Source organism: Melanaphis sacchari, unplaced genomic scaffold (genome assembly GCF_002803265.2).
Source record: "Melanaphis sacchari strain LSU unplaced genomic scaffold, SCAv2.0 Contig85_pilon_pilon, whole genome shotgun sequence".
Taxonomy (NCBI): Eukaryota; Metazoa; Arthropoda; class Insecta; order Hemiptera; family Aphididae; genus Melanaphis; species Melanaphis sacchari.
The window spans coordinates 1,277,962-1,292,590 of NW_020271605.1; the positions used below are offsets into that span (position 1 = coordinate 1,277,962).

Here is a 14,629-nt window from a genome sequence, read left to right on the forward strand (position 1 = left end):
TTTAAGTATTTCTATCATTAATTAAGTCCTCGAAAGCGTAATCTCGAAGACGGTTACATATAGTTACGATTAATTACGATTTGGTGCATTTCAAAAACAAAGTTAATCTATCTCTAGAATGGCAATGTTTTTTTTTTTTTTTGTATGTGACCCCGTGTTCTCTTTGGTGGTAATATTTATTTAGTCAACAGTTTTAATTAAACCGACTATATACTTGGCTAGTTGACAAGGCTAGCGACTAAAATACAGACGACCATTCCAGATGTTACTGCATGCTTTGATATCCATCAAACCGACAAAGTAGGTGATAATTTGATCCTTTTTAAATTTAAATAGTTATAGAAACAATAAGTTAAATTTATAATAAAATAAATGTTTCAAAAACTAACATTTTGTTTATCTTACTAGTCAAATATTTAACGAAATACGAATAATAACTATTGACGAAATCCACAATATTAAAAAAATAAATAAATAGCAAATGATAAGTAAAACTATATTGACAATAATGCAATATTCTGAATTCGGATTGTTAAATAATAGAAAGCATACAAGTACCCATATAAAATAAACGTTTGATAAAGGTTTCAGACTCGAGCGGTATACAACATTCACGTTATTATTCAAATATTGACTTGAAAAACTGATGCCACGATTACACTTTACAAACATTTGATATATTTCTATCATTTAAACATTATTTAATGTATATATATATAACTAAATAATATATGCATACATTTTTTTAAATCTAAGTAGATAGTATAAAACGACTTAAGCTATTTGTGGTGAGAAAATTCTAAAAAACAGCTGTACACTGTACAGATATATTTAAAAAAATCAAAAATAAAGGTCGAAAAATACATCACGCCAATTGCACTTTATAGGTATAATTATAAATAATAATTAATATGATGTACGTTATAATATACTAATTATGACCCAGTCACTTTCATTTGTTTGGTAATCACAAAAAATAATTCATTCTTAGAATATAAGAATACATAGTGTTGATTTTATTTCTGTCCAATAGACAGGAACAGTAACGTTATTAGTACACACATATACATTTTTGTATAAGGAAAATTGATGTGTGTATATGCCCATATAAATAGTTTATGAAATAAGTGAAGGTGGGAAAAAAAATTACAAATTAGACATGCAATAACAGTTTGATATTTATTTCTAGCATACGCCGCGTCTTAAAAATGTGTCTTATTTTTAAAAAACCAACAGTTACTTTACATAGGATTTTTAGTTAATGATTTTAAATTATTTAGCTGATAATTGATCGACATTGAAATACAATAGACCTTAGTTTGTGCATTACAGATATTATTTTAGAAACATAATTACATGATAAAAATATTTATTATTTTATTAAACTGCTATATACAAACACATCTAATCATAATTTCGGTTAAATAAGACTTTTGCTAAATTTAAACACCAATTTCGTAAATGTTTTTACGCTACATAATCACAATGGCTCATTAGATATTATAGAGTTTACAACCATTTGTAAAGGTATAAGTATTTTAGATATTTTATAGAATTAAATTTAATTTGATTACCTACTAACTTATAGAATGCATTTTACATGAAATATCATTAGTATAAAAATTATATAAAAATATGTGATTACTTAATTTTGCTTATTAAAACATATTTTAATAAATTTCAACCCCTCTAGTTAAGATTATAGTATATCTATGTATAAATAATAACTGAATACGTATTAATATACATATATAGTATATTGGAAGAATTCCAATGATTTGTTTTATAGTTAAAGACACGCATTATATTATTACAGTGAATAAAATAAAATATACACTTTATGCTATTTTTATTTGATAAATTACTGTCAACATATTCTCGTATTTTTATTTGTTTTTGAATATATGTATATAAATATATTAAAATAAAATATTTTGTCATAAATATTTAATAACATTCATAAAAATATATATACAACCTTTATTATCTTGATATTTTTTTGATTTGTGATTTTAAGTAGTCTTAACACACTTTTAGCAACTAAATATAAACTTCTATAATGGTCACCAATGAATTAAAAATTAATCTTTTACAAAATAAAAAAATAAAAACGAGCAATTAAATATTTGAATATTTAGAAATGTTTCACTTTATTTGAACACTTAAAAATACGCACGGAAATACTCCGGCGGCGCCGTTTTAATGGAGGCGCTCAACGGTTCAGTGACTTCCTGTGATCAATAACTTGCTTCTGAACCATCGTTCCAGTTTGACAACTGAATACGAATTGATGGATATGCTGTTCGGCCTTTATGGGTATTTTAATAATTTATAGACCTCCATTGAACAGTGAAAAATGTCTCTCGAGTGTCTCGGGTCAACGCCAATGGTGTTAATTTCGTGAAATCGATCACTAAAAATACACTTTAAGACATGGATGTTATGAGTTGTAACTTATAACCATCGAAGTAAGAAAACAGTGTGGATATTAGAATATTCAGAAGCAAGTAGCGAGAATAATATTGCAATATTACCATTAGAAAAATATACCTAATAAAAGACAAGGAGAACATTTCCACAATCGATTTACATGCTAAGTACCTCTATAATTGGACTGTTAAATAATTATAATTATATATACAATAACACATAAAATACTCAAAACATTAACTCTTACGCTTTTTAATTAACGAAGAGACTGTAATATTTTTGAAGATTCAATTAACTGAAGCTGTAACATGCTTAACTTTATGAATGTAAACAACATTTAATAAGATTGTTTCCGGGAAGGAACTGAAAAATAATTGGAAATAATGACAACAATACCATCTTCACAAGTCCGTCAACAAAAGATCCAAATTTCTTTTAAATATTTTCTTCCCTCTGTTTTTAAAAACTATCAAATTATAATGATTAATTTTAGTGTCAACATAATAGAAATTTATTTTTGAATGTCGTATAATAATGTTTTTGTTCTCACTGAAATATATTTTTAAAATAATCAAAAAACATACCTATAGACATCAAATTTCATTTTTTTTTTTTTTTTTTAGAAGAGACTATTTAATAAAATTTATAATTTACTGTTTCATGAAATAGATAAATCTACAGTTATTAAAACAAATTTCCTTAGTTATTTTTGGATTTTAATTTCTCAAAATAGATATTAATCAGTAATGCTATCTATACATATCTAAACTATAAAGTTTGTGGTTTATGGTTTTTTAACACAAAAACGTATTATATTATTGATATAATATATGAGTTTAAAAAAAAAATTCATCTTAAAAATTATTCAATCTATGATTATTAAGTCAATTACGTTGAGTTGTCAACATATATTAGCGTTGTGAAAAAACGTATTTTTATCACTACTTTGAGTGCATGTTTTTGGATGGATGATCATCCGCGACACAGCATGGCATGTAATATTAATTCATAGTTGAGTCTTTAAATAACTATCGTGGTGAAAAAAAGTTGTTTAAGCTTTGAAATTTATAAACAAAGAAAAATATATAATAGGTTATTCAACTTTATTTTTTTTTTCATAATTTTCTTCTTTATACATATCTTTATTTTTATTAAAAAATAAGTAGTGCATTAATAACCAGTTTCGAAAATTTTAACGGTCAACGGTTTAATATTATATTATATTTACTAGATAATCGTATCATCGTTTCATTATTTGTTTACATCTTGTTAGATAGTGTTAATAATAGGTATATCCTAAACGTTTAATTAAAAAATAGTAAATCCTTTACTAAGAACTACTCACTTATGATTTATTTATTGTATTTATGTTTTGTTTTCTTCATAAATTGTATCGAAAACTAAAAAAATGTTTAAAAATTATATAACAACAATCTATTTTTAATTTTTAATTTATAAAAGTGCTGCGTGAAAATTATATTTACTTTATCAAAATAGTTTATTTTTGCTCCACTTAGAATTTTAATAAATAATATGATCACTAATAGTCATATTTTAAGATTTAACATTTAAACTAATTTTATATGGCCGAAACACCATTTTAGTTCTCTAACCACAATCCATAAACCAAAAACATGAGACCAGAGATCATCGAAATCAAAGCACTTATCAAACTTGATAATTATTAGATTTAAGTACAGTAGATTAAAAGTTAAATTAAGTAATTTAAATAAACTATGATTTCATATTTAATTTTAAATTCATCAACGATTTGTTAAATGTATTTATTTTAAGTTACAGCGACTAGTGTTTTTAAAGATCTGTCTGAAATTTTATATATAATTCATAAATATTAAAATCGTTATCAAACATTAAGATTCAAGATAAATTACCTAATTAACGTTGTAGAAATCTAAAATTTTCAAGGTGAAAAATTTAACTAGTTATGGTATTTGATCAAGAGAATAAGTAAAGTGCAAATGCGCAATACACCAATTTAAGTTATCCATTATTTACAAAAACAACATATTTTACAACTTCTATAATTAAAAGATAATAAGCAATATAAGTATAGTAAATAAGAAAAAACATATACAAAAAATAAACAATAATTAAAAAATATAATTATCATAGATAAATTACTATATAAATATATCAGTATATATATATATATTATTATTATTATTATTATTATTATTATTATACTGATATTATACGTATTTTTAAATTAATTATATTTATTTTCATTTTTTCATTTTTAAATAAAATTTAATACTTAATTACAATTTATTTTAGAGGCGATATAAACGTGTATGGCTCCTATCAACTAATTAATTTATTAAATTAATTATAAACATATTATATAAGTATACAATAATTAGGTAACCTACCTAAAATTACAGTACTTATGAAAATACCGAATGCAAATTAGTATAATTATGATAATCGTTTCGCCTTGATTATAAATTATACTTTTTTTAAAAGTCATTTTATATTTGAAATTCGATTATAATTTACGAACACGGATAATATTAGAAATTAAATTACCACAAAAAAAAAAAATTTTGTTTTAATTATTACAATGTAAATAAATGAACATTTCCAAGTATTCAATATTTGAATATAACATCATAATATACATTTTTTATCAACGATAATAATAGTAATAGTTTTTAAAAATCTATATAATTTTTAATTGTCATTTTATTTGCTTCAAAAATATTTAATCTGACAACTGAAATAGTAGAAAATTTATAGTGTATTTTAATTTAATGTTCGTCCCTATAATTATGGATAAATTTAAAATCTATTGACTCTTCTCCATATTCCATAGTAAATCACATAGTAACCGCCATTGATTGCGACAACGACAGCGACGGTTGAGTCAATTTATTATATTCATTGAATGACAAGACCGATCACGATTAATTATTGGGTTTAAATGACGATTTGTCCAAGAGAGCTTTACAGATGAATCGAAATATAGCCTTCCCTTTTTGCTCAAACTAAATAAAAGATCGAATGATAAACGATGACTCATCTTGATTTATAACCCAAGTATATGCAATTCATTAGCACTGCGAAAAACGATTGAAATATAAATCCAGGAATAGCATTATAAATTCTCAATATTATCGCCAGTTTAAAATTAAAATAACATATTATTTGCTGTACAACAATGACAAAAAATAGATATCTATACAATTATATTCAAATATTATGTGTATTTAATAATGATATTGATGATACTGATTATATTCTTAGTAGTTATTTTCTAAGGCTAGGTGGATATCTTTTTTTTCCGATAGACAATATTCTATTATAAAATCGATAATAAATCTAATATGTATAACTATATTTGTAATAATACACATCATATATAATATAAATTAATAATTATTTTGTAAAACATTGATATATAAAAAGATTTTTAGTATTTTCAAGGATAAATAACTGCATTATAATGTATTTTCTTTAGTATAATTATTTAAATATTCTTTTAATTAAATCACCTGATAAACACAATTTATTTAATTAGTATAGTAAATATTTGTTCTAATTAAATAATAATTTAAATAAAAACAATTCTATTTATTTATTAGCATGTAATTTGTTTAATAACATTGAAGATTTCATTATTTAAAATTAATTTATAATTCAAAATAATTAATATTGTGAAATTATCATTTATAAATTCAAATCATAATTATTACGGTAAACAATATAGTTTGACACAATATAGTCACATTGGGTTATAATCGCCTAATGCTTACTAATAAATCTAGAATAATTATTATCATTGACCTTATATCAGTTTTATTACAGGTTCAAAAAAATAACCGATACTAATAGGAACAATTTTAGCCAATATTAATATTGGTTATTGGTATCAACCCACCCTAATATTTTTCTCTAGTTAATTGTTTAAATTTTTAATTGAATACAATTAATATTTTTTGTTTCTTTGTACATATTATTTCCGTTAAAAACAAAAAAAAATTAAAAATTAAATACATACCAGCTAATACATAACTGGTATCTATGTGGTAGATTAAAATTTTTCGATCATGAAAAGTATGTTTATTATACTTGAGATTTTTATAATCATGATGCTAATGTTAAATTACAATTTTATAATCAAAACGTATGAACAACTATACTTTTATAGATATGCATACTGCAATAGTATATCAATATTAAAATACGAAAATATCACTTCATAACTACACCCAATTAGTATAAAACCACATTGAATACAAAATTATATAATTAATTGGATACATTCTTAATAAAATTATCATTAATATAAATCATACAATTTTATAAATATACATATTTTACGATTGCCGTAAAACTTTAAAGATAAAAAATGGATGTGCATTTATTTTTTTATATGATATTATGTAACCTCCTAATTTATATAATAATAAATTTTAGAAATATATTATACTCGTACAAGGTATTAATAAGAATACGCTTTTCATTCCAAAATCATTAGATTTTCCTTGCAAAAACAATTATTTCAATTGTTTGAGCCTTAAAATATAAAGTTAAATAAATGCCTTCTTCGATAGTTTTTCGGCTTTTATCAAGCCACTCATTCTAGGTATAAAACGTAGGGTTCTTTTAAACCCCTTACAACTTAAGACTCCTTTACCCCAAAGCATGTATGAGCGGTAATCTCCCAACCGTGACGAAAATAACAGCTCCAACGACCTTAGATGAATACCCCAGAAACCCTGGTCTTTATATGATACTTCGTTTAGAAGAGAAGTATATAAGCCTCATATGTCCTTCAAAATATCCAAAGAACTATCGTGAGTACACCACGGAATAAAAATATTAAAAACATAGTTAATGAATAAACATTTCTCTGTACGATATGGACATAAGCCTGTGATAAAAATTATGCGGTTATAAATAAGAGAATTTTATCTTAACAAATAAAATACGAATAACTTTCTTTATTGCATATTATTTTATTTAAAAAAAAAAAATCACTTAATGTTTAACATAGAAACCATGAGTACCTACTAGGAAATAAGGGAGTTGATTGAATATAGTTATTTTGATGACTTGATAGTTAGATTAAAATAATATTAAAAGGTGATACATTATTTGGATATATTTGAGTCATACAGAAAAAAAACAATACAGCTAACAAACTATTGTTTTAATTAATAAATATATTTGGCCGGAAATGTCTAGTGTTATATCTCTTCATCTAAAAATTGCAGTAAAAAGAAAAAAATTAAAGACAGAAAAAGAATATTTGTTATTTTTTTTTTTTTTTTCATTAAACGATTCAGTAAGTTCTTTATGATCATGTTTAAAATGTAATCAAATATTATTTTCCGAATACGAGTAGTAAAGTAGAAAAATGACTACTTAATTCAGTGTTTTAAAATATACTAATGATCGAGTGTTTTATTTTAATTAAACGTGCTGAAAAACGATGAACATAGTTGTATCATAATGATTATAATCTGGCAAACGACAAAAACTCCCCCGAAAATGTGGTTAATAAGCATTCATCTTGTCCTGGCATCTAAAATTCACCACGCGTCCAATAAAACTCGCGCTAAATCACTATATTTTCTAGCTAGCATTGCTGCGAGAACGAAAAACAACAAAGCTATCAAAATATTTCTCTTGACATCCTCCGTATTTTTTCATTAGTATTGAAACAGTTCCAAAACTTGTCGGCCTACTGTGCACGAACACGAGGGTTGGAGCAAGTGCGACTTTAACTAATTTGATGACGGTTACCGTCCAACGTTGCATTTGAACATCACACGACCTTATTTATTCCCGACCTGTGCTAAATACCAGAGCCAAGATCAATAACATCCAAAGGGACAAACAAGTTCTGTATTGGAAACTGAGGCCAAAAAAACACGTAGGTAATTATAGAAATTCTATTGATACGAGAATAGAAAATTATTACTTTTAATTAGAAAATTTTTTAAAAAATAAAGTTGACGATCTGAACATCACTCAACGATATTTCAAGATTCAAATTATAAATAGATGGACAATAAAAGAGCATTCGTCATAGTTATTTTTTTTTTTCATATACACCGATATTTAGTTTCATTAGCATGTAAAAATATGTCCTGACATGATAAAAAAAAAAAATCGTAAAAAAAACACGCGGCCATAAAATATTACACGTGAATAATCACGAGAGAAGTTGAGAAAAACATCTTAATGCGCTCGTATAAATTTACGTCAAATAAATGAGGTTAGTGTTTTGTCAACATTGTATACTATACATATGCGGGTGAATATTTATACATTTTTATATTATATATATTTTTTTTTTATGTTCGCTATCACGTGTATTAGTGTGTCATGGAGTAGAAAAGAATATATTGCATATTTTTCTTAAACTGTAGTCAAAAATGTATTTGATTAATTTTATATTTTAATAGACTGTATTATATGTTAACCATAAGTTTAAGTTATAAAAGACATCAATACATTTCAAAACTATCCTACTATAATAATAATATATTCTTAAATTTTACACGTTGATTATAACCAAGATAGTTAAATTTTTGGTTTAAAAATAATTGCACCTCGCAATACCTATTTCAATAAATGCATAAGTACTTAACAATAGTTTACTGGTAAAATGATAAATAGAAAAATTATATACTAATAATTACATACATTTCATTAGAGTACAAAAACATTTTTAGCCAATTTTAATATAATATATTCTATATATAAACTAGATAATGGTGTTTTGTGGTAAATAATATTTAGAATAAGCTATAATAATAAAACATATTTACTAAAATAATATAATAAAATAAAATAATTTCTTTATTAATAATTTAAATATAACTAATTGGAGTTTTTAATCCTACGTTTTTATGAATTTTAACTAATTTTTAAGAAATCAATTTACAACAGACAACAAATAAAGTAAAAACACAACATATTTTGATTAAATGAATCATTTCTTTTTTTTTTTTACAATTATGTCAATATACAAAATTACTTAATTAAAAAATATATACTTAACTATTTAAATACTAAATAAAAACTGTTTTTAGAAAGTATTTTATTTTTTTGAATTTTAGTTATGTTATGATAATGATTTTCAAACGTATTTTCTTATATGTAAAATAATTGTCATGACATCTGGTTAAATAAAACATCATATTATATTTGAATATATATAAAAAAATATTCAATGAACAAACACAAAAACACAATGAACAAATTGTGTATAATAAAATACTCTTTAATTATAATGCATTATGGTCGGAGATATATGTTGAAAACGCCATTTTGGTGGTTTGGGATTGCAGGATATAAATAAAAAGTATAAGCTCGTGATAAACGAACGAAGATTTAAATAATAATGCGTCGCATTAAAGGAATACATACATCCATGTAACATGTTTAGTATGTTACACATGTAAACTTATAATATTTCTATATTACATGCTTTGTGTGTGTTTATTTATGAAAAACAAAAACCTACCCTTTTTATTCTTAAACCTTAGGATTTAAAGAGAAAATATTTTAGGTTCCATTCGTTGACTATAATCTCGCGTTTCATGCCTTTTATCGAACGTTTATAGCCAACGATAGTCCTGCACTACTGTTGATAAAATATTATACTCCTACTTTTCTATAGCTCTAATGTTATATGTATTAACGGGGCGGTATTCTTCTGAAGCTGACAAAAAAAAGAAGAAATAACATGATCCAAACGAACAGACTTTGGAGATAATAAAGTATCGATAAGTATTAAGAGGAAACATTGAACCAGACTTATTTTCATGCCTTTTTATTTAAACTGTACTTTTATTTCAGTCGGGGCACTCGTTCACGGCAATATACAAAGGGGGGGGGGTTGATCATATAACGAGAGAACATAAAACAAATTTATAAACCGATGGCCAGGGAGACCAGCGAACGAAAAGAAAAAGGTATACAATATATGTACGATACAGCCAATTCCCACGAATTATTTACTCGAGTTACCCATTTAAGTCCCTGTTGTCGACAAAATATATACGTTTGAAAAATTCGCGTAAGAGCATTAGTTACAATCGAAATAAAACTATATATCCACCATGAGGATATATTATATTATAGTCGAATACTAAGTACTTAAGCTATTTAATTACCTACAAAACAATTGGTAAGTAATTACATATAATCGTTGAACATATTTATATGTATTATATAATATGGCAGAAATAAAAATAATAAAACCAGGGAACAGATTAATGCTTTACTTAAATTCATACTGAATCCGAAAATAACAAAATATTACATACAAAATATAACAGAAATAAATTGTTTCTTGTGTAATCGGCGAGGTTAGGTTATAGGTAGACTGGATTTTTTTTATTCGTTCTGATTAAAAATAACAAGTTAATTATAATAAAACCTATACATACGAACATTGTCGGATGGTTATTGAATTTACATTAACAGAAACACGATTTTTTTTTCAATTTATATCAATTAGATTAAAAGTCAGAATAATATATTATAATAAACTATTTATAGTATACAGTGATATATTAATGTTAACCAATATAATGAATTTAATCTGTGCATACAAGATTAAATGGTAGTATATTGCATAATAATATAACCATTAACCATTGATAATACAATCGTATTTCCAATATAATATAAAGTGTGTGTGTTTATTATATTTTACACATTAATAACTATAGTGTTTAGAAACTCGCAAAAAAAAATATATTTACAGCGGTGAATATTTTCTTTTAAAATACAAAACAATTAAAACGAGCAAATTTCAAGAAAAAAAAATTATAAATATATATTTTTAGCATCAAAAAAAATTCTGTAAGATATTTTAAATGGTCGATTAATATGCAAGAAATACAAAACGAAAATTCTAATTATTTATTTTACTCTTCAGTGAATAATAATAAACAATTTAAAATCAACATGTCTGACCAACAAAATTTAAATATTTAATGCAAATATAATTTTTCATATAATTTCATTGTTAAAAAATTTTGACAAAACATTCATCAAAACTTCTTTGAATTTATATAAAAAAAAATAATCATTATTATAACCATTAACCAACGCCGCATGACAGGCAGATGTGTTAATAAACTTTTCGCTCAATACTGTATTACTGACCCTCTTTTTCATATCTTTCTGTAATATTTTCCGCCTACTCCGAATAAAGCGAATTATTTCACCAACCCTGAAGCCAAAGGATTTAATCTGTCCGACTGGATTTCTAACCGGCTATGAAAAAAATAATCGACACCCTAGTTGACCTATTTATTTTATTTTTTTCCTTCACGTTCACTCCAAAATTTTGTAAGCTAATTAATAAAATTGGAACATTGAAATATAGGCTGCATCCGAGTTCCGTCCCATATATAAAAATTGAAATTAAAGGTATACTAGTTCCGTCCCAGCTTTTTTTAATGAACATACTAATTCCGTCCCAGGTTTTTCTTAATGGATAATATACTAATTCTGTCTTGCATCAAGTCTTTTAGAAATAAAGATGATATTTATTTCAGTTATTGCACCAAATAATCGAATTTAACAATATCCTATTATATAGAAATAAAGATAATATTATTTTCAGTTATCGCACTAAATAATTGAATTTAACAATATCATATCACATAGAAATAAAGATAATATATAATAAGATTTTAGTTAACGAAACAAAATAAACTTTTCAGTCGTTATTTGTGCGTTTACGTGTCATTTAATATAACTATTAAATATGGATACTATGTACAGTGAAAAAGGTAAAATGTTAATTATTAAAAATGAATTTAAATTTTGTTTTCATAAAGAATTGAATAATAATATTGAACGCTGGAAGTGTATTCAAAAACAATGTAAAGCATATATAAAAATTGGTAAGATAACTAAATTTATAATAATTAAGTTTTTATAATAAGGCATATAGGTACTTAAAATAATTTTTTACATTAGGAAAAAATAAAGGAATTGTCTTTGAAAATTTAAATCACAGCCATGATAGAACTGATGAAACTAATTTAAATCGTCAAAAGCTTAATAATAAATTAAAAAGAAAAGCTGTTGATGATATTTGTGAAAAACCAGCAAAACTTATTCATAAAGAACTTTCTAATCATGATGTTAATACTATTACCTCTAATGATATAGACTTAATTAGAAAAAATATTCACCGTGCAAGGTCTTCCATATTATCAATGTTACCCACATCCATTGAAGACGTTCATGAATTATTGAAAAAAACGACGATATATACAAATAATGACGAAAATTTTTTAATTATAAATGATCCAATTACACACATTATTATGTTTACTTGCAATACAAACTTATCTCATTTAAGTAAAATTAGTACTATTTATGTTGATGGAACCTTTAAATGTTGCCCAAAACAATTCACACAATTTTTTACTATTCATGGATTTCATTGGATTGCCATTTTTAACACCAGATGAAGTAGGTGATTTTTTTGCGTCCGAAATGATGGGAATCAAACCAGTTGATAGAAAAATAGACTTATTTCTAGATTACTTGGTCGATAATTATATTTCACCTGAATCTACTTTTCCACCTCGTATCTGGGCTGAATTTTCGCATAGTACTTTCCGTACCACAAATAACTGTGAATCATTTCATTCTAAATTCAATGGAATGTTTTATCATGCCCACCCAAATATTTATCAATTTATAGAAGCTTTAAAATATATACAACAAGATTCCTATATCAAATTAAGAAGTACCATAAAACGAAGGAACCCTATATTAGCTAAAGAAGATTTTATTAAAGAAAAAATGTATAAATATAGTTCAGGTCAAATATCACGATTGGAATTTGTAAAAGAAATATCCTTTAAATTCAATCCAATTTCAAATTTTTAAAAATGTATTATATTTTTATTTTGACTATTTAAAAATAGTATATTTATTTTTATATTACAATATGCCTGTTTGACTAACTAACTGTTTAATATTTATTGATTTTTATTATTTATATTATTACGATTAATTATAATTAAATTATGAAGATGTACTCTAATATTATGAATACCTATATTTTTTTTGTAAATATTTTATAACAACAATATTATACATATTATATTTTATTATTATTTTAATTCTTCTTTTTTTTTTAACCGGGACGGAATTGGTATGTGTCTTTTTTTTAACCGGGACGGAATTGGTATGTGTCATTTTTTTAACCGGGACGGAATTGGTATAAAAAAAGGTTCTCGGGACGGAACTCAGATGCAACCGAAATATATAGTTAAATCATATCGGTTTTTTTCTATATAGCATTTCTTAAAGGTAACATTACATAAATTTACACAAACTCCTGAGACTTTGATATTGTATTACCTTTAAATTCTAACTAGCATCACGAATCACGATTGAACTATCAACATTCCATGTCTTATAACTTTCTCTCTCACCCAACACTACACTACGATCTTCGAAATGTGATTGACTTGCGGTAATATACGCATATTATCACGTTGACACTAGAACGCTACAGTTTATACAAATAGCCTAACTTTTATTGGCATTGCAATTTGCAATATATTTTATCTGGAAACAATTAAATCGCATTTCATAAAAAGTCTTGAGATATATAAATCACAGCAAATGAGCGATTTTTCACATAGTTTTAGAAACATTTTAGAGTATAGCTTTCTATACCTTTCTTTGCCACCTAATACTCTCGTTATCACACTAAAACATACAATATAAACTCCTTGTTGCAGTTGCAATTATAGATAGGACATTACTGCGTAAAAAATGATTGATTTAAATCACATGACAAGATATACTATCATATGCATATGCACTTCGCGTGACAAATGAACGGGAATCGCAATTAAAACTTGTTTTTTTATCATTTTTTTCAGACGAAACCGGTGCAGCTAGTAAACATGTTCATACCTTATAAGTGAAAATATTTCTACGCCCTATGTAATAATATTTGTTATAAACAATATCATCGCAACGAAACGTAAACAATGGCAAATTAATTGCACGTTGTAGACGCTATTTGCGCCGAATATTATCCTGACCCCACAGGGCGGCGTATGTATATATTAATATATATATAGTTCGGTTTTATTCCCAAGACGAATGGGATCACCATCAATTACATGCACACTCATGCGCTGCAAACTATATAATAATATAGTCCTGCGTCTGC

The 14,629-nt window shown here is 24.9% G+C and overlaps 1 protein-coding gene across 5 annotated transcripts in view; it reads right to left on the minus strand.

The window, feature by feature from the left end:
* Nucleotides 1-14,629, minus strand: part of LOC112602328 (high affinity cAMP-specific 3',5'-cyclic phosphodiesterase 7A-like) — a 114,852-nt gene that overhangs the window by 43,063 nt on the left and 57,160 nt on the right. The gene's annotated exons all lie outside the window — the stretch shown is intronic.